This window comes from Monodon monoceros, unplaced genomic scaffold (genome assembly GCF_005190385.1).
Source record: "Monodon monoceros isolate NGI ecotype Baffin Bay Population unplaced genomic scaffold, NGI_Narwhal_1 Super_Scaffold_21, whole genome shotgun sequence".
NCBI lineage: Eukaryota > Metazoa > Chordata > Mammalia > Artiodactyla > Monodontidae > Monodon > Monodon monoceros.
In genome coordinates this window covers 122,481,332-122,508,665 of record NW_021703778.1, presented here as the reverse complement: position 1 = coordinate 122,508,665, position 27,334 = coordinate 122,481,332, and positions in this window count along the sequence as shown.

The window sequence follows — 27,334 nt, the reverse complement described above, 5'->3', positions numbered from 1 at the left end:
TCCATCTGGTCCTGGGGATTTATTTATATCCAGATTCCAGATTTTCTTGTGATTTTATTACTTTTTAACTAATTATTTTCTCATGTTATTTTTTTCTGTCTTTAATATATATTTATTGGAAAGCAACACTAAAAAACAGAAGATGATGGCATCAACATGATAATTTGCAAAACATAATTTATCATAGTTGCACAGAACACTTCAAACTTATAAAATATTACTAATATGTTTTCAAATTTTGGAATTTTTCAAGTGGAAATGGAAAATGCATTCATATTTTCAGGGAAAAAAGAATCCCTTTCCCCCCCATATAGACATGAGCACATGCAGATAAATATCCATAAATTTAAGGCAGTTTTCTATAGAAGGTATATAATAGAGATTATTAAAAGAAACTTGAATTAATAGCTCTCCAATTTTTAAGCAATTTTCTACTACTTACTCTGTACTTCTCAACACAGTACACATCAATCTCACTTATGTATTAAGCCTAGTTAATTATTCTTAAAATTAAAGTTAAAAATAATTTTAACTGTTGGACATTTCAGATCTAGAGTGATTTGGGCCCTAAATAATCTTATTGATACTTCCTTTAACAATTTCCCTTTAAGTTCCTAACTCTATGATTACCCAAATGTGGCATTTAAAGTAAGATTCTAAACTAAGAAAATTATGCTTTACATAAAAAGGTGTGAATTAAGTAAAAACATTTAATGATATTAACATTTTGATAAAGTTTCAAAACATTGACCTAGAGAGCATTTGTTAGACCAATCATTTCATAAATGTTCCAAGCATATTAATTTTCATTTCAATATCATTAAAGACATGTATTTAACTTCACCAGCCCACTAATTCTATTTATTATGCAATCTGATTTCCATTTTACACATAAGAAAACTAAAGTTGATATGTGATCAGCATCACACAGCCACAGATATCCAGGGTCTAGGTCTGAACCCAGAACTGAACACTCTTTCCATCATGCTGCATTCCCTCCCTCTATTAATCTCACGTTTCCTTTGTAGCTATTTACTACACTAGAGGCCCCTTATCTCCAGGTATGCATGGAACATGTGATTGGGAGGCAGCGAGAGAGAAATTAGGTAAGATGGAACTTTTTTTTTTTCCACGAGCAGAATTAGGACAACCACCTTTGTTTTTGCATAGGGTGGGTGTGAGTGTGGATTAAGGGGGATAGTCTAAGTATCCTGGAAAAAACACTAAAAGGCCTCCATCAGAATGTGGTTCTTTAGGAAGGGAGACAAGCTGGTAACTAGGATGCACATCCAATCTCATCAACTCTTTAACTTTTCAATATGCTCTGGACATTTTATTTCATGTATCATTTTCAATCCTGTGTTTCTGGTTATCAGATTCCCTCCACAGATTAGAGCCAAGCAAAACTGAAAGACTGACGACTTGCCTCTAGAAAATTTATTTTAGTTATAGGACCTCCTTGAAATGTTGAACAAGAGGCTATCATACAGAGCCTGGTTATATTATTCAAGTCATCAGCTGTGAAATTAGTGTATTTAGTTTAAATCACTCAGTTCTCCTCAGAGGCTCTCTCTTTCATTCATGGAGATTTCTGTAAAGCATGAATACAACATCACAAGTCCCTTACAGATCTAAATTGACTGGCTCTATTGGACAAGTGTAACACGTATAAGAACATTATTTTAGAAAAAAAATGTAAGTAAAGACATCAGACTGAGATTACTAATTTGTTAAGTAATTAAGGAAAATGTTGTTTCTGTTCCTCCTCTTGTATTTTCCATTTCAGTGAATCACAAAACCATTCAGCCCACAGAAATAAACCTGTGAATCTGATCACATCTCTCCCATGTCTTGTCTTCCTACATTTAAACATCAAGTCCAGTCATGTAAATTTCTTAATATTCCTCAAATCTTCATCATTTCCCACTTTTTTCAACTATTATTGATTTAGTCTCTTTCTTGCTTGGCTTTCTGCTGTGGCATGCTATTTCATCTTCAAGTACTGTACAATCTAAACTATCTTCAACAGTCTAGCCAGTGAGCTTTTAAATTACTGGTAACATCAAATTTAAAATATTTCCATTGTTTCTTATGATTTTTTGGATAAATTGCAAGTTTCTAAACATTTCTCATAAAGTATAGCATGATCTGGTGCCATTATCTGGTGCCTAGTATCGTAAGTTTGAACTTTCTCCTGTTTTATCCACTTCCCCTCAGCCTCTGCCTCACTTCATTTTAGGCATATAGAACTTGCTATTTCATGAATCTGTGCCATGCCATGTCTTCCTGTTAATTAGTAATAGAGCAAAGATTATTAAACAAAACACTACCTTTCCTTTATTTTTTTAATTGTATAGTTGACATACAAGATTATGTTAGTTTCAGGTGTACTGCATATAATTTGATATTTGCATACCTTAGGCAATGATTACCACAATAAGTACAGTAGCCAACTGTCCCCATATGAAGTCATTACAATATTGCTGACCATATTCCTTATGCTGTATATCACATTCCTGTGACTTGCTTATTATATAACTGGAAGTTTGTACCTCTTAATACCCATTATTTACTTCAGCCACCCCCTCCCTTCTGGCAACTATCCATTTGTTCTCTGTATCTATGAATCTGTTTTAATTTGTTTTGTTTGCTCTGATTTTTAGATTCCATGTATGAGTGAGATCATGTGCCATTTCTCTCTCTGTCTGACTTATTTCACTTAGCACAGTACCCTCTAGATCCATTCATGTTGTCACAAATGGCAAGATTTCATTCTTCTTTATGGCTGAGCAATATTCCATTGTATATATGTGCCACATCTTCTCTATTCATTTGTCTATTGATAGACAATCAGGTTGCGTCCATATTTTGGCTATTGTAAATAATGCTGCAGTGAACGTTGGAATGCATATATCTTTTTATTATATTTTTACTTATTTTTTAAATAAATTTATTTTATTTTATTTATTTTTGGCTGTGTTCAGTCTTCGTTGATGTGCACAGGCTTTCTCTAGTTGCAGCGAGTGGGGGCCACTCCTCATTGCAGTGCATGGGCCTCTCATTGCGGTGGCCTCTCCTGTTGCGGAGCATGGGCTCTAGAGCACGGGCCCCAGTAGCTGTGGCACACAGGCTCAGTAGTTGTGGCCCACGGCCCTAGTAGTTCCATGGCATGTGGGATCCTCCCAGGCCAGGGCTCGAACCCGTGTCCCCTGCATTGGCAGGCAGACTCCCAACCACTGCACCACCAGGGAAGCCCTCTGGAATGCATATGTCTTTTAAATTACTATTTTTGTTTTCTTTGGGTAAATACTCAGAAGTGAAATTGCTGAATCAAGTAGCAGTTCTATTTTTTATTTTTTGAGGAAACTCCATACTGTTTTCCTTAGTGGCTACACCAATTTACAATACCACCAGCAGTGCATGAGAGTTCCCCTTTCTCCACATGCTCGCCAACACTTGTTATTTGTTATCTTTTTGATAATAACCATTCTGACAAGTGTGAAGTTATATCTCATTGTGGTTTTGATTTGCATTTCCCTGATGATTAGTTATCTTGAGTATCTTTTCATGTGTGTGTTGGCCATCTGTATCTCTTCTTTGGAAAAATATCTGTTCCAATCCTCTGCCCATTTTTTAATTGGGTGGGGTTTTTTCTGATGTTGTATGAATTCTTTGTACATTTTAGATATTAGCCCCTTTTCAGATATATCATTTGTAAATATCTTCTGCCATTCAGTAGGCTGCCTTTCTGGTTTGTTGAGTTTCCTTTGCTGTGCAAAGCTTTCTAGTTTGATGTAGTCCTATTTATTTACTTTTGCCTTTGTTTCCCTTGCCTGAGGAGACATTCCAAAAAATCACTGCTAAGACTGATGTTAAAGAGCATACTGCCTATGTTTTCTTCTAGGGGTTTTATGGTTTCAGGTCTTATATTTAAGTTTTTAGTCCATTTTGAGTTTGTTTTTGTATATGGTATGAGAAAGTAGTCCAATTTGATTCTTTTGCATGTAGCTGTGCAGTTTTCCCAGCACCATTTATTGAAGAGACTGTCATTTCCCCCATTGTGTATTCTTGCCTCCTTTGTCATACATTAATTCTCCATATAACTGTGGGCTTATTTCTGGGCTTTCTATTCTGTTCCATTGAACTATGTGTCTGTTTTGTGCCAGTACCATACTGTTTTGAGTACAATAGCCTTGTAGTAGTTTGAAACCAGGGTTTGTGATACCTCCAGTTTTGTTCTTCTGTGTCAAATGTGTTTTGGCTATTTGAGGTATTTGGTGTTTCCATATAAATTTTAGAATTATTTGTTCTAGTTCTGTGAAAAATGCCATCGGTATTTTGATAGAGATTGCATTGCATCTGTAGATTGTCTTGGGTAGTATGGACATTTAACAATATTAATTCTTACAATCCACAAACATCAACTTTTAAATTCCATTTCTTTCCTGAACTCAAGGGCCAAGGTATAGGGAAGCTATGGAGAGAGGTGTTTGAGACATTTTCAAATTTGTAAACATACAAGTTTTGTTTTTTGTCATAAACAGCATTCCTTTTTCAGCAAATGTATTATTGGAGTTGTGAGTAATTGGGAACATTTTTGTTCATATTGGCATATTGAAAAAAATTAGTCCATATGGTCAGGTGGTGAGTGAAGGAGTATAAGTCTAATATGAAGACTGGGGCCTAATTCCTAAGATCTCAGCAGGAGATCTTTGTTTGTTTGAGTGCAGAATCTTCTAGAAATTGTAATTAAATATAACAGATCATAATGGATCATAAATTCTAGAGTTAGAATGTTGTCTCCAATAAAGCACATGGTACCTGTTCATGTGCAGCCTGCTAACACCTCAGCGGTTTGCCCTGAGTAGTAATTCTCTGCCTCAGGGCAGTTCCAAGACTCTCTTGGTAAAATCATACAAATATGAGTACAAGCCTATGACAGATGAAAGAAGGACAGTCACCAATGTGCTAATGGTATCATCTCTGAGATATGGGATTTCAGCCCACAGAACTATACTTGGAGTGGAGACAAGATGGCAGAGTAGAAGGATGTGATCTCACCCCTCTCATGAAAACACTAAAATCACAACTAACTGCTGAACAGCCATCGACAAAAAAAATGCTGGAACCTACCAAAAAATATATCCTACATCCAAAGACAAAGACACCACAACAAGATGGGGGCAGAGAGCAGAAGCAAGAAGTACAACCCTGCAGCCTGCATAACAGAAACCTGCATAACAGAAACCACAATCACAGAAAGTTAGACAAAATGACACAGCACAGGAATATGTCCCAGATGAAGGAACAAGGTAAAACCCTAGAAGAACAACTAAGTGAAGTCGAGATAAGCAATCTACCTGAAGAAGAATTCAGAGTAATGATAGCACATGGAATAGTTCAGTCCCCTCTCGGCCTTTTCTTAATGTGGTAGAAACTGATAGGTAGACAACCACAGTAAACAGTGATAGGATTAGTAGGGGTGAATGTAATGGAAATACCTTCAGCTACAGCTACAACTATGCTTGATCCTATTTATTTTATGACTACTATATGTATATGTGTATAAATACATAAATACACACACATACATAAATACATATGTGTGTGTATCTCAAATATTTTTCCCTATGCATATATAGTTGCCACTATAAAGATGAGGAGCCTACAAGTCAGAGAGGTTAACTAATTTCCCTAGGCTAATAGACACCCATTAAACAGCTAAATATCAAAAATGTAAGGATTTAAGCACACATTTTACTGCCCCAAATTTACTACTACTTCCACCATTTAATATATTACCTAGCATTTTACTTCTCATAATATTTCATAAAAATTGTTCTTTCCTACATATTATATATTTCTCATTCTAGCATTTCCTGAATTATTAATTCCCCCAGACTTTGTCTGGAATCAATTCAAACCTTTTCACTGCCTGGTTTATTTTAGTCATTGTTGGGCCCTGATGGCCAGGATGATCCTCATGCAAGTGGAAAGCTGTCATTTCTCATTAGCCCCTGCTGTTTATCACAAAACCAGCTACAAGGTTAAGCAGTGTACACAGTGATCACTGAGGTTTGTCCTTGCTTTTTGCATTTGATGGAACATTTATGAACATGAACCAAAGCTAGGCATTCACTATTATTTTACTATTCTTAACTACAGGAAGAGTATAATTTAATACAACCAGTAAGTAATATATTTCAGGTACACATACCATTATGATAACAATCACACTTCATTAGTTGCTTCTAATTAGAAAATAAAGGGTGCTCCTGCTTCTTTACAGAGAAAATCAGATTTGTTATAAATCCATTTGCAAGCCTGATATAATGAGCATGTTACAGTTAAGCAGTCTGTTTAATCAGGTGTAACAAAATATGGTAAGCCTCAGGAAATCAAGATGATTGCCTTAGGAAGGATGTTGATGGTGAAACACAGGAAAAAGTATTAAATCTGAGATTCCTCCTTTAAATGCATACAGAGGCCAAGTGGTTATCAATAATAAAAGATCAAAGCAGGCTGCTTTGGTTCTATAAAAAGGAGCAATAGAGACTGTAGTGAAGTGAGGAGCTCGTGTCCTTATTAATGGGGCAGTCACAGTTCATGAGCAAATGTTGCTAGTATTGTGAAAACTTGAAATTTTGTGGGAGAAACCAGAAATTCATATTTTTTTAAGTCTCCCAATTTTTGAATGTTGGAAGTGGATTCGATTTCTTTTGGAAAATAGAGACCAAGTCTGACATTTGTGATCTTTATAACAGTGTAGCGTTTTAAAGTTGTCAAAAAGTGTAGAATATGGCCAGTTTCCTTTCAAAAGCCCACAAATATCTATAAGCACAGTAGCCAAGATTTGTATATCATATATAAGCTTGAAGTAAATCATAAGGTGTCAAGTCACCTCTGATTTTCCTCATTGTAAAAATTTGTGCAACAGGAATTATAAATTAAAGTAACGATTGTATGCATGGTAAACATAATGGGATACGTTTTTTAAATAGAAGAGATATTAGAAAATTCAAGAACTTATATTAAAATCAACCATAGCAATATGACCAGCAGAAAACAAAAGCAAAGGATAAAAGATTCCAATATAAGAACCTCAGATATCTATATAATACATAAAACCTATACTATATATGAAACCTTTATATTCAAGAACCTATGTCTTTAAAGTAATGTTTTATATTACATGAAAAATAATCTGAAATGATATACACCAATTGTTTACAATCTCTGTATGTAGCATTTGGTGTGTGCCCTTTAATTATTTTTCTTATCTGTATTTACTATTTTTTCTAGCTACATTGAAAAGATTTTCAAATTATTAAATTGTTTTATTTTCTATTTTTATTCTGATTATATGTATTTTAAAAGAGAGAGAGCTGCCTGATTGAAATTATACCAAGTGCTTCCAAACTCTGAAAATAAATACTTAGAATGAGACAAAACCTAACCATTTGGGAGAAATTTTTTTACTTTAAATACAGTGAATTATACAAACAAAGTTATCTCATATCATGAAAGACACATCATAAATACTAAGGCAGAATGTTGCATTCAGCATAAAAGGGAACTGAATTAAAGTCATCAATGCAAGACAATTTATCAGTGCTTTCTCTCAGGTTACCAGAGATCACAGCAAAAATGGTAAGAAGAATTGCATAGAAAATATCTGAAGAACCAGACTCTCAGCCAGAGCTCAGCTATGGGAAATTTTACAATTAAAGGCTAGGAGGAAAATATCATTGGAATGATTATGACATAATAGGACAAGTGTTCCCTTCGTTCCTCATGGGGCAAGAGATGAAGCCTGTCTTCTTCTAACCACATTTTGAGAGTTCTTTCATAGTTATGGACCTGTTGTCAAAGGGTGGACACCCATTCTTCATTAGTTGTGGAATTCTAATGAACCCAGTGATTCTGGGAATCATCTGGAGAAGCATAGATGTTGCACTTTTCTTTTCCAGATTCTAAACATGCTTTCTAATGAGGGAAAACACCAAGCACAACATGCTCAAAATTTATGGCCTTTATATACCAGTCAGTTTTCAAAGCACAGAGCTACCCATAAAGATACTGGAAGGAATGTGATATTAAGACAACACTGTAGACATTCAAGTGGGCCAGCTACACTGAGTGTATCATGAATCATCAGAAAAGACTTTGAAGTAACTAGCAAATTTTCTATGTACTCCAGGGAAGTATTACTTTATTTGTTTTGTTTGCTTTTGCACAAGAGATTTATTGCCAAGCCCTAGATATAGAGCTGTAGGGATTCAACAGGATGGGAGAAATTTGCCGTTAAAATTAACCACTCCTAAATCTATTGTTTCTAAATCTCTGTTCATGAGATTCTGTTAAATTTTAATAAGAAAAATTATTAAGTTCAAAAGTATTTATAGTGAAAAATAAATAAGGTAAAATGAAATACAAAACAAAAACTAAAAAGTTAAAAAAATGCATTACCCAAAAAGGGAAAATTTAAGCTTAAATCCAAAGTAGTTAATGAAAGTTTTTTAAAGGAAATAAGAGAAATGAAATGTTAGTGTTACAGAAGAAATAAAAATTAAAAATAAAGAAAATGATCTAAAATATTAGGAAAAATTGAAACTAAAATAATTGACTAAAAACATTTAAAAAATAATTTTTAATAAGAATGAAGGACAAAGAAATACAATAGTTTATAAACTTTAAACAAGTGCTAGGAAAAAGTAATGCAAGCTTAAAATCATGTGACCTTACAAAATGATAAGAGAATTTTTATAGCTTTATAAAATAAATAATATTAGCTAACATTTATTGTGTGCTCATTTTGTATCTGGTTTTGTAAGCATTTTACATAATTTATATAGCTTCTGGCTAACAAAAGTTCCTAATAATATTAGAACATTTTACCCATTTTTTTTTTTTTTTTGATTTAGCAGTAGACTCAGACTGTGAGCCAAGGTCATAAAGTAAATAAATGGCAGAGCCAATACAGTCTAGTCTCTCTTCCTCCAGAACATGGACTCTATTCACAACAGTATGGTAAAAAATAAAAGATGGGGGGAGGGCTTGGCTATAAAGAAAACAATGATAGTGTATAGCAATCATACTATATGTAGATCAGGATGGCACTGGCAATTAGCTATTTATGTGTGCTTAAGTTTATTTTTAAGTTTCCTATAAGTCGACTTTCTTAATTTGCAGCACTTATAAATTTCAGTATAACAAAAACAATGACATTGACATTGCAGACACTGCCTTGGTGCCCTACTTTCTTCAAGATAGTCTCAAACTGCCTTCTGGATTCACAGTCCATTCTTAGCACACCTCATTTCAATGGCACATATTTGTAATCATTTTGCTTTTATGCACATTTCCTACTCATTTCACAGTTATCTTGAGGCTTATTCCACCATAACTTTTAGCTGACTCTGACAAGTTTCATAGTCACTTCACATGTGTGTGTATATGTGTACACATTACATGTATATTTATAAACCCTCAGAGGGTCTCTGTTCAGGTTTATACAAATGCGTAAGACAACCGTTGAATCCACCTGCTCCCTAAAACCATTTCAAATTATAGTTGGTGAGGTAAAACCATTTTTCCTGTTCTGGGGGAGAAAAATGTGGCATAAGAGAGCACCATTCTTATATTCAGCTTCATAATAGATATTTGGAATGGAATTCCATTTAGTAAAATTTTGAATATTCAGTTTTTAAAAAGAGATTTTATATTAATTATAACAGTGACAATACATTAGAAATATGATATGATACCTTTCACTAGAGGCTGATTTGTTTTTGACCCCATCTGAAGAAGTTTTACCCATTAATCCACAACAGAAACATCAAAAAATATGATTACTTAGTAACAGTTCTGTTTATTTGTTTGTGTCCAAGGAAACCACAAGAAAGGTTTGTGAAAGAGAGTATCTAGCAGTCTTAATTTCTCACAGCTCCTGGAAGAAAAGAGATCTAGTGGATCAGGGGAGACATCTTGACATGGAAAGAGCAGCAATACCTCACGTAGAGTCCAGGGCTGGACTGAAATGAAAATTGGGATTTTTTGAATTCCACCAAGTCTCTGGATTGGTCTCTGTTTACCATAGAGCAGTCATATGGGCTTTCACATTAATGACTAGATGTTCCTGAGCCATTTATTTTCACATCTTTTGAACTCAGACTATACGTAGATGTGTTTTTTCTTTCTACACATGTACATCAGTGTTAAGACCCAAAAGATGAGTTTACCCTTACACATATGGTCTCTTTGATGTTAGGATTTTACATTTTGTTTTGTTTTTGCCTCATTACTTCAGTTATGTGAGGGAAGGAAGCAAGATATTGGGAAAAGAGTACCTCTTTTTATATTCAATAGGAACTCTTTCTCTCTCTCTTTTTTTTTGCCTAGCCTCTTCTCTACCACACAAATATCATTTTCTTTCCTCCTGAAGCACAAATCTCTGTGCTCCTCTGTTCATTAATTCATTATCTACTGAACAACACTGTGGGGCGCAACACATTGCTCCCCATGGTGCTTTTCAATAAATAATGAAAGTAACCAGATGACTGGGGCTTGCTAACACCCCAGAGGAGTGAGGAACCGAGCATCTGTGAAAGTCACAGAATTATTTTTTGAAAGGAAAATTTTTTTCATTGGTTCAGTGCTGCAGCTTTGGGCTCCCTTATTTTCCCTCATGGGGTTCCATAAGATTTTAGCTCTAAAGTTTTATTGAGGAACACAACTGGGGACTTCTACGGGAACCACACTGATCTTTTCAACTGCCTGTGTTGTGAAATTGGTGAGGGAGTAAGCCCAGGAGGGCTGTCAGCAGCCACAGCATCAGCTGAAAACAAAGCCAACAGACATGTCTGTATCAAAGGAGTCACGTTTGTGACTGATAATAACCTTAGACTGATTTTCTAATGTCTTATTCATAGCACTACAATGAGGAAGAGGTGTTTATGTTGACTGGGCTCCATCTGCAATTTGTTTGGCAAGAGCCTGATTTGTTGGTGAACATTTCGACACTAATCATATGATTCTGCTGATTTAAAAGATGACATCATAATTTGTACCGGCTTAATCAGAAAATATTCTACTATGTTAAACTCGATATATAAAAGATGTATTCACCACACTTTATATCTCTAGAATTTCACCAGAAATTAAATAACAATAAAGTAAATAACTTGATAAGAAATTAGATTAAAGAAGGAGCATCTGTATTTGCAAATTCCTCTCTCTATGCTCAACATCTACTCACCTTTTCATGTTTTGTTTATCATGTTTTATTCATCAAGAGATAAAAGGAAAAACACAATAGGAAATTTTAGAATAAGCCTAGAGGAGTTGCAAATATACACCTTTGTTTTAAAATAAGACTGCACTCAAAACTTCCTGAGGGAAAAGATAGCTGCCCACTTTTGTTCTGAAAAATAAGAAGCAATTTAAGTCACACCCATAATTTCCTTTTGCTACTTATCTTAGCATTGTACAGCCCTTAAAATCATGGTTTGCTTCCTGAAACTTACAAAGAAACTGATGAGTTAAATAAAGGATCTACTTTTCTTGTCTTGGGTTTTGGTTGAATTAAAATAGCAACCAATAGGTTCCCACATAAGATCAAATTATGTAAGTCCAGATAGATCCTCCTGGGAGCATCATCACTACCATCACCATCACCTTCTACTCCTCACCCCTATAACTTGTGCCTTTAATTTCCCTAGAAAGAAATCTCAGGAAGAATAGAAGTCACAAATCAGTATAACCTAGAGAGTTTAGAACATCTTCTGAACATACAACATATTGAAATTTTGCCCTGGGAATTCTGTTCTTGTTTCTGATCAAAAGCCCAATGTACCCATGTTTAAAAAGGTTTGATTTATCTCAGTCTCAGCAATTATTTTCCAAAGTTCATGTGGATGGGGAGAGTATGGGAGGAAGGAAAATATAGGTGTGACTATTCTGTTTAATTATGTTTTAATGTCATCTGAGATTATACAATGATTAAAAACATGGGCTTTTAAGAATGCTGACTTGAGTTTGAATTCAACTTTGCTGTATACCTTGAATAAATTACTTAAATTTCAAGTTTAAATTCCCACAATTTAAATGGAGCTAAATCCATCTATCTGTATGATACCTGTTAGGATTAAGAATAATTCACACAAAGCACCTAGCACAGATCTTGGCATCTAGGAAATCTTCAATAAACTGTACCTAAACTTATTATTCTTTTTATCATCCCTTTAGAATGTTATTAATCACCTAATTTCAGCTACCAATCTGAAATATAAAGACACTTTTCTTTTTAAATACGAGCTTCAAAATTATTTATTATATATGTATGCATTTTAGAAATAACTGAAACAGTGATTTCTTTATTCTTAAAATGTCTGCCTCCTTGTCAAATAGCAATTTACAAAAACAGAAGTAAGATACTTCTGCCTTTTCTCCAAGCATTTATTACATTTGTCCTTTTCAGCATTTAGCTATAAAAGTGATTTATGTGAGTTGAAAGTTAAAAGCGATAGCTTAATTTCTCAATCACTCAAATCTATGCAAATTGAAATGTCCAAATGTGATGGGAGATGTAAAATGCTAACTACAAGTGATATTAAGGAGTCTATTCTTTTAATAAAGGCTGATGCTATCAGCATTGCTAACAAAAGACATTTAAGAACAGATTCTTCCACACTTTGTTTATCTAATCCTACATAAAGTATGGCAAGAGACTAGCCCAGCCTCAGCTCTCACCACATTGCTTCAAATGGCAGTCCCCAATTTAAGAAAAGAGACCCTACAAAAAAGTAACAAATGTTACAGTCATCTGCATACTCCTGTCTTTTTAAATATGACGTTAAAATGTACTTCTGGTTTTCATTTGTTCGTCTCATGCACATAACATAAAGATTTTACATAACAGTATTGTAACAACATTGCACTAGAGACAGTTTTATTCATTTCAGTAGCTTATACTGACACTCCTTTTAGAAAAACAGCCATTTTGATGGTTAAAGTAAAAAAAAAAAATCACATATTGAATATGAACATATGAGCAGCTGAGAGCAAACTCCTTGTCATGTTTGTCAGGAACTGAGAGGTACAGTCAGAGTTCTTGGAGCGAAGGGCAGATGGAAATGTGCGGTTTCTCGGTGAGAGACGTCATTAATATTCAAACTTGTAGTGGATGTTAAAAGACACTACAATCTAAGATCTGGGCCATTTGTACCAGAATTCGTTTAGATTTTTTCGAATATTGTCACCAAGGTAATGTAGAATATTTTTCTTTTGAGAATCTTGAAAGAATTCATGGGGAGAAAATACCAAAAAATAAGTTTGAGTTTTACATGTTAAACTTGCTCCTCCTTTTTCACGGAAAATTTGCAGCAATTAATCAGTAGATTTTTAAGAGTTGCCAATAGCCTGAGAGATAGGAACTGAGGAATTGTAGCAGCTCTCTTGTGTTTGAGATGAACTGTCACATACTGCTTTACAGAGGCTTATCTTATTACCAGAAGGTTCTGTTTCTTAGGTAACTTGAATACAGTTTTACAGAGGTTAGCCCAATGCAGAAGTCAACCAGGCTGAGAAATGAGATCATATATGAGAATACACAAATACACAGACACAGACACACACACACTTTTGTAGTAATTTATGATGATTGTTTTGGTGTGTCTCTTCCTAACTCTTATCGTCAACCTCACTGAATGAACATTCAAGTAAAATCTAGGAATTTTCCATTGTACTATAGGTAATGCCTAAAAACAAAGGTGTCAAGGTTTCTTCTTCAGTGTACATATGTTTAAAAAACCACTGGCATTCACAAGACATCATCAAAGTGATCATAAGAACAAATGTTGGAATTCTTAATTTGTTTTAAAAAGTAAATTTTTTTAACATGGTCAATATAATTGCAACAAAAATTAAAACAAAGCTTGTATAGGTTAAGTGCCATAGAAAAAAATTTCAAAATACTTACAAGTCATAATTTTCACAACCATCATTCCAAATTCAACCATCATTGAAATACATTGCCTGAAAGACACAAGTATGTGAGAGTTTTTCCAGCATATTGACAAACTAATGTTAACAGTCCCATACATTCTCATAAAGAAAGAAAACACTCACAGGAAGATATGAGTTGAATGAGGCAAAGTTATAACTGACTATATATATATATTAACTATTTGCACAGTTGACACATTTTTAAAATGTTTTTCATATTCAAGTTTTAAAAGAATTAAGATCTAATAATGGATTTCTACTCACATTTAAATTAACTGAACCTGCATTCCAAGTTAACATCACTATAAGATAAAATGCTTTATGTTATTTGAGGAGATATTTGGTGGGAGGGAAGAGGTGGGGAGAGAAGGAAGGAGGGAAGAAAAGAGAAGAAAAAAATGAAAGTTATCTCCTGACCAGGCATGTCTGATGAAGAAAGAAAAACATGTATCAGGGAAAGAAAATGTTAGCTTTAGGTTTTACAAGATGATTCAAGGAGAGACTAACCTAGAATTTTGAAAAATTGCTCAGTAGGATGTTACCTTTTAGCCCCCTTCTGTATATTAAAAAAAAAAATAGGTACACAAAAATCTTATTTTATAACATTCTTAAAAATAAATACCTGATATTTTAAAATATTTGTATCCTACTTTCTTAATCTCACCTGATTGCCAATAATTAACATTAAAATCATGTACTTTCTCTCATTTCCCCATAATTTTCTATTGTTTCCATGAAATAAAACTATGGATACACATAAACCAGCTGTGCTCTCTTTAATAGCCCATATGTTATACAAGAGAATTGATCCTGACAGGTTATTTATTGTTGGCTTTACTCCAAGGATGCAAAATATTACAACACTGCAAAAAAATAATATATTGGGAAAGGAACACTAAAGAAAAAATAGAAAATAATTATATTGTAATTGTATTGTCTTTTATAGTGTGCATAGAACATTCTTTGCTAAAGTAAAGACAACTCATGATACCAGAAGTTTGTTGGAATTTATATTTTGAACTTTTCTTCTAAAAATTTAAATTTTTTATGAGATAAATTGCATTCATATTTTAATTATTTGGATTAAGTCAAGAGACTATTACTATCTATATTTCAGTAAACAGGATGATTTCCCACAAATTTAAGTAAACAACTTTGTTTCTCTCTAATTGAAATTTTAAAATAAATATCTTGCCTATCTAACAATGAATGACAAATAACATGAATTATTTTTATTAATTCTGACTTTGCTTCTGTAATCCAAATTGGTTCTAACAGGTTAACCAAGCTGAATGCTTTCTAAAGTTTTCTATAGCATGGTTTCTTAAGCCTTTGATAAACTTGGATTCCTGTCTGTTCTAGTAATAAATGTGAAGAGAGATTGCTATCGTAATAGAAAAATCAAGAAGTATGCCAGATTACACACATTTTAAAAAATCTTCTGCAGTTATTCTTCTCTAGTTGTAATTTTAGATGAATGAAATCATATGAATTCTTTTTTCTTCAAAAAATGTTGTTCCCGAAGTTCAACTATAGTTTAGCCTATGTTGCTTATTAATTTTTTGCTTACTTTTGCACTGAATGAACATATCATATTTATCCATTTTACTGATGATATATGTGTGTATTATTATCAAATTTGAATATAATAAACAAACATGCAAAGAAAATACTTATTCATATATCTTGAGGAACATGTACAGAAGATTTGTATTTATGCTTAGGAAAAGGATTGCGAGATGAGAGAACTTGTGTGTCTTAAAATTTGTTAAATATACCAAACTGTGTTCTAAGGTGATTGAAGCAATGTACATCCTTAGTAATAGAATATGAAGATACTAGATGCCTACAGCCTTGCCAATAGTTATCATCACACTTTTCTGATTGGTGAGTAATGGTAACAATACTGTCTTCTTTAATTTGCATTTTCCTTATCAAAATTGAAAATCTTTTCATGTATTTATCAGCCATTTGCATTTCCTCACACATGAAGTATTTATTCTAGTCCTACTTACTTCTCTTTTTCTCACTGATGTAGGCATTCCTTGTGTATCCTAGGTATTAATTCATTGTCTGTTGTACACATATAAGTCCTTCCCTGACTTGGAATCTTGCCCTTTCTGTTTGTAGTCTCCTTTGGCATTTTGCAGTTTTAGTAAAAGTTATTATTATTTTAATTTATATTTAGTGTATTTTTTGCCTCCTCTCAGAAATCATTCTTTGCAATAGATTATTGGAGATGATTTTCTACAACACATTTTAGAATATGTTCAGTTTTGAATTTCACATTCAAGTCTTTGATCTGGCAAGAGTATACTTATTTTGTGTGAGGTAGGGGTCCAATTACATTATTTTTTCCATATGGATATCCATTTAGATGAGCTTTTTTTTTGTTAAAATGTTATCGTTGGCCCACTGCTTTGCAGTACCATCTCATTATATTTCAATTATCTGTGTATGGGTGGATCTACTTCTGAGCTCTCTACTATATATTCTATCAGTCTATATATCTATCCTCAAACAAAAACTATGCTGTCTTCATTACTATAGAGATATCTTTAGTGTTTATATTTGATAATGTAAATATTCTTTTGCCTTCTTTATGACTAACTTGGCATTATTTGTCCATTGCTTTTCCATATGAATTTTAGAATCAGCCTGTCAATTCCACAAAAACATGTTGGGATTTTGAGTAGTGCTCTATTAAATCTAGAATTAAATTACAGAAAATTAGATTTTTTGAAAACTAAAAATTCTAATATATAAACATACTACATCTATTTGGTCTTCTTTATGTCTCTCAGTAATTTATTATTTTTCTTTTGCACACATTTCTTTAAATTAATTCCTAGGTAATTTGTATATTTGATGTTATTAAAAGTGATATTTTAAAACTTTACACTAAAAATCGATATATAAAGTTTAAAATATCTAAAAATAAAGATAATTTGAAGGGCAAAAACTTTCTAGGACCAGTAACAGATGCTTGCTCTCTCTCTTCTCTTTCTATCTCTGAATTTGAACTAATATCCATGATAGAAAAGAAATTATTGTGTTATTTCAATTCTCAGGCAATTCTATTTCTCAGTACCTGAGTAATTTCTTTGGAACTTCTGGCTTAGTTTGAAAAGTGGAACTACAGTGACATATGTAAGAAACAATGATATAATCTGAAAGTAAAAATGGATAATTTTGATTATGATGAAGTTGATGGGCTAACTTTAATAGTCTCTGGGGCTGTCAATTTACAATAGATGTGGTCATATTATATTATTAACCTACAAACCTCATATTGCATATTCATTGTCTAATTACATATGTGTGTATGTATTATATATGTATATATGTGGGTATAAACACAGATTTGCTATGGTTGTTTGGTTAATTCTGAGTATCTAACTGCTTACAATCAATTTATAATCTCAAACTTTTGTTCCTAACATAGGGACCTCTTAAACTCAGTTATCATTTATTTAATAAAAATATATTCTTTTATTGAGGAGTAAAAAATTTCAGGCATACACCTGAAACAAAAAGAAACAAAACAAAAATATATGACAAAGGTTTTTAAGACACTGGACATTATGCAACAAAGGATAGTAGGAGATAGGAAACAAATGAGGTTAGCCCTAGGAAAGTCCCAGCTTCCGGACTTGAAAAGTTTACAGGTCCTGGCACAAGGGAGAGCAATCAAGGTGGAGCTCAGCTCACTCCTTGAGTTGAGGAGATGGAAATTAGAGTCCTCATAGACCAAGGTGACCAGAATTTATAAGACAGAATACTGGAGAGGAGAAAACTTCACAGAGAATCTAATATCTGCAGAGATTGTCCCTTGATTATTCAGCAGAGTATTGATGTGTATGTGAATATGAAGAAATTACTCAAGGCCAGGGAGAGAAGCATCCAAAAGGATTAGAAGGAACAGTACTCAGGGATCAAACAGAGACAAGAATAGTATCTATTTCTCCCAGCCAGAGCAGACAATATAAAAATTTAGTGTTGCGCAGAGTATTTAGAAGGGTATTGCCTCAGCAGGGGTGAATACTTAACCTCAGACTAAATGCTCCTTTGGTACTGTCCTGCCTAACAAATTTTAACAACATCATACTGTTTACAAAAAAACTAAACAAAAGGACCATACTATTTTCAAATGTTAAATTGATTCCAGAATAAAGCTCAAGACTTTTTATAAAAATACAAAAATATCCAGCATACAACAATGTAAAATATACAATATCTGGATCAAATAAAAGATTACCAGGAATACAAAAGAGAAAGAAAATATCTCCCAAAGGGAAAAGAAAATCAATAGTTTAGCATAGATAAGGGTTGATTCAAATATTAAATTTAGCAAACAAGGGCACTTAAAAAGTTATTGAACTAAATTCCATATGTTCAAAAAGTTAGGTAAAGACATATAAAAAGACCCATATCAGGGTTTCCCTGGTGGCACAGTGGTTGAGGGTCCGCCTGCAGATGCAGGGGACATGGATTCATGCCTTGGTCCGGGAAGATCCCACATGCCGCGGAGCAGCTGGGCCTGCGAGCCATGGCCGCTGAGCCTGCGCATCCGGAGCCTGTGCTCCGCGACGGGAGAGGCCACAACAGTGAGAGGCCCGTGTACTGCAAAAAAAAAAAAAAAAAAAAAGACCCATATCAAACTTCTAGAGTTGCAAATTACAGTCTGAAAAAATATAGTGGATGAGATTAATTACAATTCAACAGTGGATAAATTGGTAACTTTAACAACAGTAATACAAACTAGAAAAATTAAATTCTGAGAGAATTTTAAAGTGAAATAAGCAATAGTAAGTTTCGGAGCTATTTTAATCACCCTAATATATGAAGGAGGAGCAAAAATATTTAAAGAAATAAAGGTTGAAATGAGTCCAAATTTGATGAAAACTGTAAACCCAAGAGGCTCAACAAAAGTCAATCATGAGGGATATGAAGAGAGACATATCATAGTCAAATTGCTCAAAACCAGAGACAAGAAGAAAATCTGTAAAGCAGTAAGAGACAGACATGTTATTTACAAGGGAATAAAGATATGGATGACAGCAGATTTCTCTTTGGAAACAATGTAAGTGAGAAGCAATGAAGCCCCATCTTTAAATTATTGTAAAGAAATTCAATTTAGGATTCCATATCCAGAGAAAGTATCTTTCAAAAATTTGAGGTACAAACTTACAAGCTTCTGTACTTCAAAGGAAACAATAAATAAAATGAAAAGACAACTTATGGACTGGGAGATAATATTTGCAAATGATGCAACTGACAAGGACCTAATTTCCAAAATATACAAACAGCTCATACAACTCAGCAACAAAAATCAACCGAATCAAAAAATAGGCAGAAGAACCAAATAGACATTTCTCCAAAGAAGACATACAGATGGCCAATAGGCACATGAAAAGATACTCATCATCACTAATTATTAGAGTTATGCAAATCAAAACTACAGTAAGGTACTACCTCACAATGGTCAGAATGGCCATCATTAAAAAGTCTACAAATAATAAATGTTGGAGAGGGTGTGGAGAAAAGGGAAACCCTCTTACACTGTTGGTAGGAATGTAAATCGGTGCAGCCATTATGGAAAACAGTATAGAGGTTCCTCAAAAAACTAAAAGTAGAGTTGCCATATAATCCAGCAATCCCAATCCTGGGCATATATCCAGACAAAATTATAATTCAAAAAGATACACTTCTATGTTCATAGCAGCAGTATTTACAATAGCCAGGACATGGAAAAAAATGTCCATCAAAAGATGAATGAATAGGGCTTCCCTGGTGGCACAGTGGTTGGGAGTCCACCTGCCAATGCAGGGGACGCAGGTTTGTGCCGTGGTCCAGGAAGATCCCACATGCCGTGGAGCAGCTGGGCCCGTGAGCCATGGCCACTGAGCCTGTGCTCCGCAACGGGAGAGGCCACAACAGTGAGAGGCTTGAGTACCGCAAAAAAAAAAAAAAAAAAAAAAAAAAGATGAATGAATAAAGATGTTGTGTGTATATACACACACTGGAATATTACTCAGCCATAAAAAAGAATGAAATAATGTAACTTGCAGCAACATGGATGGACCTAGAGATTATCATACTAAGCAAAGTCAGAAGGAGAAAGACAAATACCAAATGATATCATTTATATGTGGAATCTAAAATATGACACAAGTGAACTCATCTATGGGACAGAAACAGACCCACAGACATAGAGAACAGACCTGTGGTTGCCAATGGGGGGTGGAGGGGGAAGGGAAGGATTGGGAGTTTGGAATTAGCAGATGCAAACTAGTATTTATAGGATGGATAAACAACAAGGTCCTACTATATAGCACAGGGAACTATATTCAATATCCTGTGCTACACCATAATGGAAAAGAATATGAAAAAGAATATATATATATATATATATATATGTATAACTGAGTCACTCTGCTGTTCAGCAGAAATTAACACAACATTGTAAATCAACCATACTTCAATAAAAGTTTTAAAAATTTTGTAGGGTAAAATAGACTTTTTCAAACACACAAAAGTTGAAAGAATTCATCACCTGCAAACCAACATAACAAAAAATGTTAGAGTAAGTCTTTCAGGCAGAATGAAATGAGAGCAGATTAAAATATAGATCTCTACAATGAAATAAAAGCACAGAAAAGGATAACTATATGAATATATGTATAGGATAATTTTATCATTAATTAAATCTTTTAAAAATATAATTGATTAAACAAAAATAATAATATCCAATGGAGTTTATAACATATGTATGTATGACAACAATAATGCCAAAAATCCCCATGAAATAATATTATAAATACTCTTTTTGCTCTGAGTAGTTCCTGTATTCAATATAGATGAGAAATCATTATTTCCTGAAGTAATTCAGTATAAAGACACTCCTGTATAATACATTTATAATAACTAAGTGGTAACTAATAACTAATTGGTAATAAACCAATATTAAATGCTTACTGCAAAATTTATCCTATGACATTTGAAATTGAAACTGAAAATGGAAATTCATTAATGAGAATTGAATATTAAACCATGTTACTTCAAATGTTTCTCAAACAACAATATGAATAAATTAGAAATTGACATAGAAAAATGATGAATATTGATAAGATATATCTATTGTGTTTTCTTTGTATGATGGGGAAATTATTCTACTGTTAAGTGTACATAAGCATAAGGTCTTAGTGAAGATGGTAATGATGGCATTTTACATACAGGTGATAAAATCATTGTTGGTGATATGGTGAAAATGCATATTCTGTTAATTGCTCCCCTCAAACAGCCTGCCTTTATCAGTGAGCAAGAGATTCATGGCCTTTTACACAACTAAGGAGGGATTACTTAGTCAGAAAACTAGGTTAATGGGCCAAATAACAATGGAATACTCTTTTAAAGGTTTTTAAAATGACTATTGTAATGCTATTTTATCCCTAAGAATGGCTTCCATCATTATCATGAGATGTCCAACTCCATTTTGATGAAAACAGCAGTAATATTGCTTCATCTCCAAGATCTTCAAACAACTGTAATAAATGCATACTGCATATATATGTACAGATATAATGTAGCTTAGATTCTATATGTTTAGAAGTTCTACTAAACATATTTCTTAAAAATAAGAGTTCTAGTATTTAAGGTTTATATTTACCCCACTATTTCACTTATAAATTTAGCAAAATATATGAATAAATAGTAACATATATAATAGACTTTATCAACAGTGTTAATAGTTATACATCTTGTTAGGAAATATTAATGTTTATTCATACAAACAAGCTGTTTATTAATAGAGTTCTACACTAGACATTATTGAGAATATTACATAATTTGAAAATATATACTCATTAAAACTCTAAAAACAAAGCAAATGATAAATTCTAAACCATATCTGGCCTGAAAGATTTCAGATCTGATACTCTAGGACTATAATTTTTTATCATAATTTGTATGGTCCATCTTGGGCTGTCATTTTGTTCTTCTAGTCTCTGGAAGAATATCTATATGAAAGAGTTTTCTTGTTCTCTGAGAAGTTTGGTGATCTTTATCTGTATCTTGAGGGCTTCATTTTTCTTTCATTATTATAGATCTAAAATTTTCCTTTGTTCTTCTTGAAATTTTTATGGTAATTTATGAATACTAGTAGAAAAATATTTATTTCATCTATCTTGTTTTAACTTAAAAATGTAATGCTGTTCTTAATTTTTTCCCCTCTCCTTTCTCTCTCTCTAATTTCTACTGTATCTATAGTTAGAGAAAACTCAATCAAGCCCTTCCATTTTGACATATTTTACCCTTCTTATTATGTCTTCCATATGTCTTAATCTTTCTTGAGTACATTTTATCTCTTCATCTCTCTGTTCTAGACACAGTAAGTCCCCTACATAGGAACCTTCAAGTTTCGAACTTTCAAAGATGTGAATGTGTGTTTGCATGTCCAGTCACTTAGTCTATGTGTCTGGCATACATTGTCACATACGTGCATCCTCTACAAGTGGTTGTGCTTTTGTGTACTTTACTGTACCGTACTGTATAGATTACAGTAGTACAGTACCTTTATTTCAAACCCAGTATGTCCAGAAGCAAGTGTAGAAGCAGCAGTGATGTAGCTGGTACTGCTAAGAAGTGCCAAGCAATAATGATGGAAACAAAAGTGAAAATAATTGAGAGAGTGGAGCAAGGTGAAAAGATGGTAGATGTCGCTCATTCTTATAACATGAATCGTTCAACCATCAGCACGATTCTAAAGAACAAGGACAAGATCATGGAACATGCGACATCTGCTGTGCCGATGATGTCGATAATAATATCGAAGAAGCTTGGAAAAGTGATGGAGGAGATGGAGAAACTTCTCAGTGTGTGGATGTAGGATCAGCATCAGCTTCAAGTTCTGCTCAGTCTGATTTAAGAGAAAGCTAAAAGCCTTTATGAAGACTTGAAGAAGAAGCACGGTGAAGAATCAGAGGACACATCTTTTAATGCCAGCCATGGCTGGTTTCATCAGTTCAAGGCTAGAGCCAACCTTCACAATGTAAAAGTAAGTGGCGAGCCAGCGAGTACAGATACGGTAGCTGCCAGGGAATTTCCTGAAATGCTTCTTCAAGAAATTATTTATGAAGGCGCATATTTACCTGAGCAGGTTTTTAATGTGGATGAGACAGGACTATACTGGAAGAGGATGCCAGACTGAAGTTACATCAGTAAGGAGGAAAAGTTGATGCCAGGCTATAAAGCAGCAAAGGATGGCTAACTCTGCTGTTACTGTACTGTAATATTAAAAATGTTTTCTTTATTTTTTGTGTTTGGTTTTATGTATTATTTGTGTGAAAATTATAATAAACCTATTACAGTACAGTACTATATAGCCGATCATGTTAGTTGGGTACCTAGGTTAACTTTGTTGGACTTACAAACAAATTGGTCTTACAAACATGCTCTCAGAATGGAACTTGTTTGTATATAGGGGACTTACTGTATTTTGAATAACTAATTTTCTCTTAAACAATGTCTAGTATTCTGCACATTTCAATGTCTATATTTTCTAGAATTCTCATTGCCATTTTTCTAAAGTTTACCAGTTTTTTTCTTAATAGGTTGTTCTTTTAAAAAACAGATATAATACTATTATAAATTGTTTATAAACTATTAGATATAAACAGATATTAGTATTATAAAAAATAGCAATGACAGATTTCTTTCTGTTCCATGACACAATAGTATATTTTAATTCTTTCTGTTGCTTAGTCCAGTAATACTTCTCTGGTTGTCTGCAACCTTTAGGACTTCCTACTTTTCTTTCACTTAGAGGTAAAATTGCAGCAGTCAAACGTAAAATTTACTTGCAGCTTTGCCGTTATCAAGGCCACATTACACTGATTCTTGGTGTCAGTCCAATGTGATGACATTAGACTAAATACCCTCTCAATAAAAGTGTTTGAGCATGAGGCATTTAGGATTTTACTTACTAGGAACAGCAAATGTTTAGATTTTTAGAAATTAGTTTACAACTCTTCAAAAATGTCCACCCACTTTGTATCTATAGGCTTATTTTGGTGGACCAGCTATTTACAAATCAGGTCCTTAACAATGATAAACCATCCCACAGACTATCCATGTTTAAAATGTCCATCATTTATAAATTCTTATAAACATACTACATGTCATCATAAGTTTAACCCTTCTTTCTCAGGGAAAATGGTTCTAAAGCACAGAGAATTATTTGAATTTATGAAAATTGAAATTGGATTCCAAATAAATGTTTCTTTTCTAATGGGCTCTCTAAAGTGTCTTTTAGATGACTCTGTTATGTGTTTCCAATTATTTTGCTTGTTGTGACAGGTGACTTTCCCTTTTAGTGATTCATTTCTTTCTATACATTACAATTCTGTTTCCTTGAGCTTATCTTCAACATGGGCTATATAAATTTTTTTAAGGAAACCCACGTGACCTTAACTGAAAATCTCTTATCCTGAAGAGTTTTGCAATAGATTTTTCCAGGGTTCAAGCAGCTTGCAATGTCTGGGACAAATTGCTATTTAATTTCTCAGTTGAATATTTTTATACGATATGAACAATGTAAATATAGACTCTTAAATGATACTTAAGATTTTAAGTATCATTAAAATTATACTTAAGTTTTTTTCTTTTTACAAGTGATTTTTGTTTTTCTTTCAATCCAAGACTTGGGTAAGAAGACAACATACTTTATGATATACCTGAACAAGTGAGCAAAGATTTTTTATTTTTTAACATCTTTATTGGAGTATAATTGCTTTACAACGGTGTGCTAGTTTCTGCTTTATAACAAAGTGAATCAGCTATACATATACATATATCCCCATATCTCCTCCCTCTTGCGTCTCCCTCCCACCATCACTATCCCACCCCTCTAGGTGGTCACAAAGCGCCGAGCTGATCTTCCTGTGCTATGTGGCTGCTTCACACTAGCCATCTATTTTACATTTGGTAGTGTCTATATTTCCATGCCACTCTCTCACTAAGTCCCAGCTTACCCGTCCCCCTCCCTGTATACTCAAATCCATTCTCTACGTGTGCATCTTTATTAATGTCCTGCCTCTAGGTTTTTCAGAACCTTTTTTTTTTTTTTAGATTCCATATATATGTGTTAGCGTATGGTATTTGTTTTTCTCTCTCTGACTTACTTCGCTCTGTATAACAGTCTCTAGGTCCATCCACCTCACTACAAATAAATCAATTTTGCTTCTTTTTATGTCTGAGTAATATTCCATTGTATATATGTGCCACATCTTCTTTATCCATTCATCTGTTGATGGAAACTTAGGTTGTTTCCATGTCCTGGCTATTGTAAATAGAGCTGCAATGAACACTGTAGTACATGACTCCTTTTGAATTATGGTTTTCTCAGGGTATATGCCCAGTAGTAGGATTTTTGGGTCATATGGTAATTCTATTTTTAGTTTTTCAAGTAACATCCATACTGTTCTCCATAGTGGCTGTATCAATTTACATTCCCACCAACAGGGCAAGAGGGTTCTCTTATCTCCACACCCTCTCCAGTATTTATTTGTAGATTTTTTGATGATGGCCATTCTAACTGGTGTGAGGTGATACCTGGTTGTAGTTTTGATTTGCATTTCTCTAATGATTACTGTTGTTGAGCATCTTTTCATGTGTTTGTTGGCCATCTGTATATCTGCTTTGGAGAAATGTCTATTTAGGTCTTCTGCCCACTTTTGAATTGGGTTGTTTTTTTGATATTGAGCAGCATGAGCTGCTTGTAAATTTTGGAGAACAATCCTTTGTCTGTTGCTTCATTTGCAAATATTTACTCCCATTCTGAGGGCTGTCTTTTTGTCTTGTTTATGGTTTCCTTTGCTGTACTAAAGCTTTGAAGTTTCATTAGGTCCCATTTGTTTATTTTTGTTTTTATTTCCATTTCTCTAGGAGGTGGGTCAGAAAGGATCTTGCTGTGATATATGTCATACAGAGTTCTGCCTATGTTTTCCTCTAAGGCTTTTATAGTGTCTGGACTTACATTTAGGTCTTTAATCCATTTGGAGTTCATTTCTCTGTATGGTGTTAGGGAGTGTTCTAATTTCTTTCTTTTACATGTAGCTGTCCAGTTACCCTAGCACCACTTATTGAAGAGGCTGTTATTTTTCCATCGTATATTCTTGCCTCCTTTATCAAAAATAAGGTGACCATATGTGCGTGGGTTTATCTCTGGGCTGTCTATCCTGTTCCATTGATCTATATTTCTGTTTTTGTGCCAGTATCATACTATCTTGATTACTGTAGCTTTGTAGTACAGTCTGAAGTCAGGGAGCTTGACTCCTCCAGCTCCGTGTTTCTTTCTCAAGATTGCTTTGGCTATTCGAGGTCCTTTGTATTTCCATACAAATTGTGAAATTTTTTGTTCTAGTTCTGAAAAATGCCATTGGTAGTTTGATAGGGATTGCATAGAATCGGTAGACTATTGTGGGTAGTATAGTGATTTTCGAAATTTTGATTCTTCCAATCCAAAAACATGGTATAGCTCTCCATCTATTTGTATCATCTTTCATTTCTTTCATCAGTGTCTTATAGTTTTCTGCATACAGGTCTTTTGTCTCCCTAGGTAGGTTTATTCCTAGGTATTTTATTCTTTTTGTTGCAAAGGTAAATGGGAGTGTTTCCTTAATTTCTCTTTCACATTTTTCATCATTAGTGTAGAGGAATGTAAGAGATTTCTGTGCATTAATTTTGTATCCTGCTACTTTACCAAATTCATTGATTAGCTCTACTAGTTTTCTGGTAGCATCTTTAGGATTCTCTATGGATAGTATCATGTCATCTGCAAACAGTGACAGCTTTACTTCTTCTTTTCCGATTTGGCTTCCTTTTATTTCTTTTTCTTCTCTGATTGCTGTGGCTAAAACTTCCAAAACTATGTTGAATAAGAGTGGTGAGAGTGGGCAACCTTGTCTTGTTCCTGATCTTAGAGGAAATGGTTTCAGTTTTTCCCCATTGAGGATGATGTTGGCTGTGGGTTTGTCATATATGGCCTTTATTATGTTGAGGTTAGTTCCCTCTGTGCCTCCTTTCTGGAGGGTTTTTATCACAAATGGGTATGGAATTTTGTCGGAAGCTTCTTCTGCATCTATTGCGATGATCATATGGTTTTTCTCCTTCAATTTGTTAATATGGTTTACCACATTGACTGATTTGCATATATTGAAGAATCCTTGCATTCCTGGGATAAACCCCACTTGATCATGGTGTATGATCCTTTTAATGTGCTGTTGGATTCTGTTTGCTAGTATTTTGTTGATGATTTTTGCATCTATGTTCA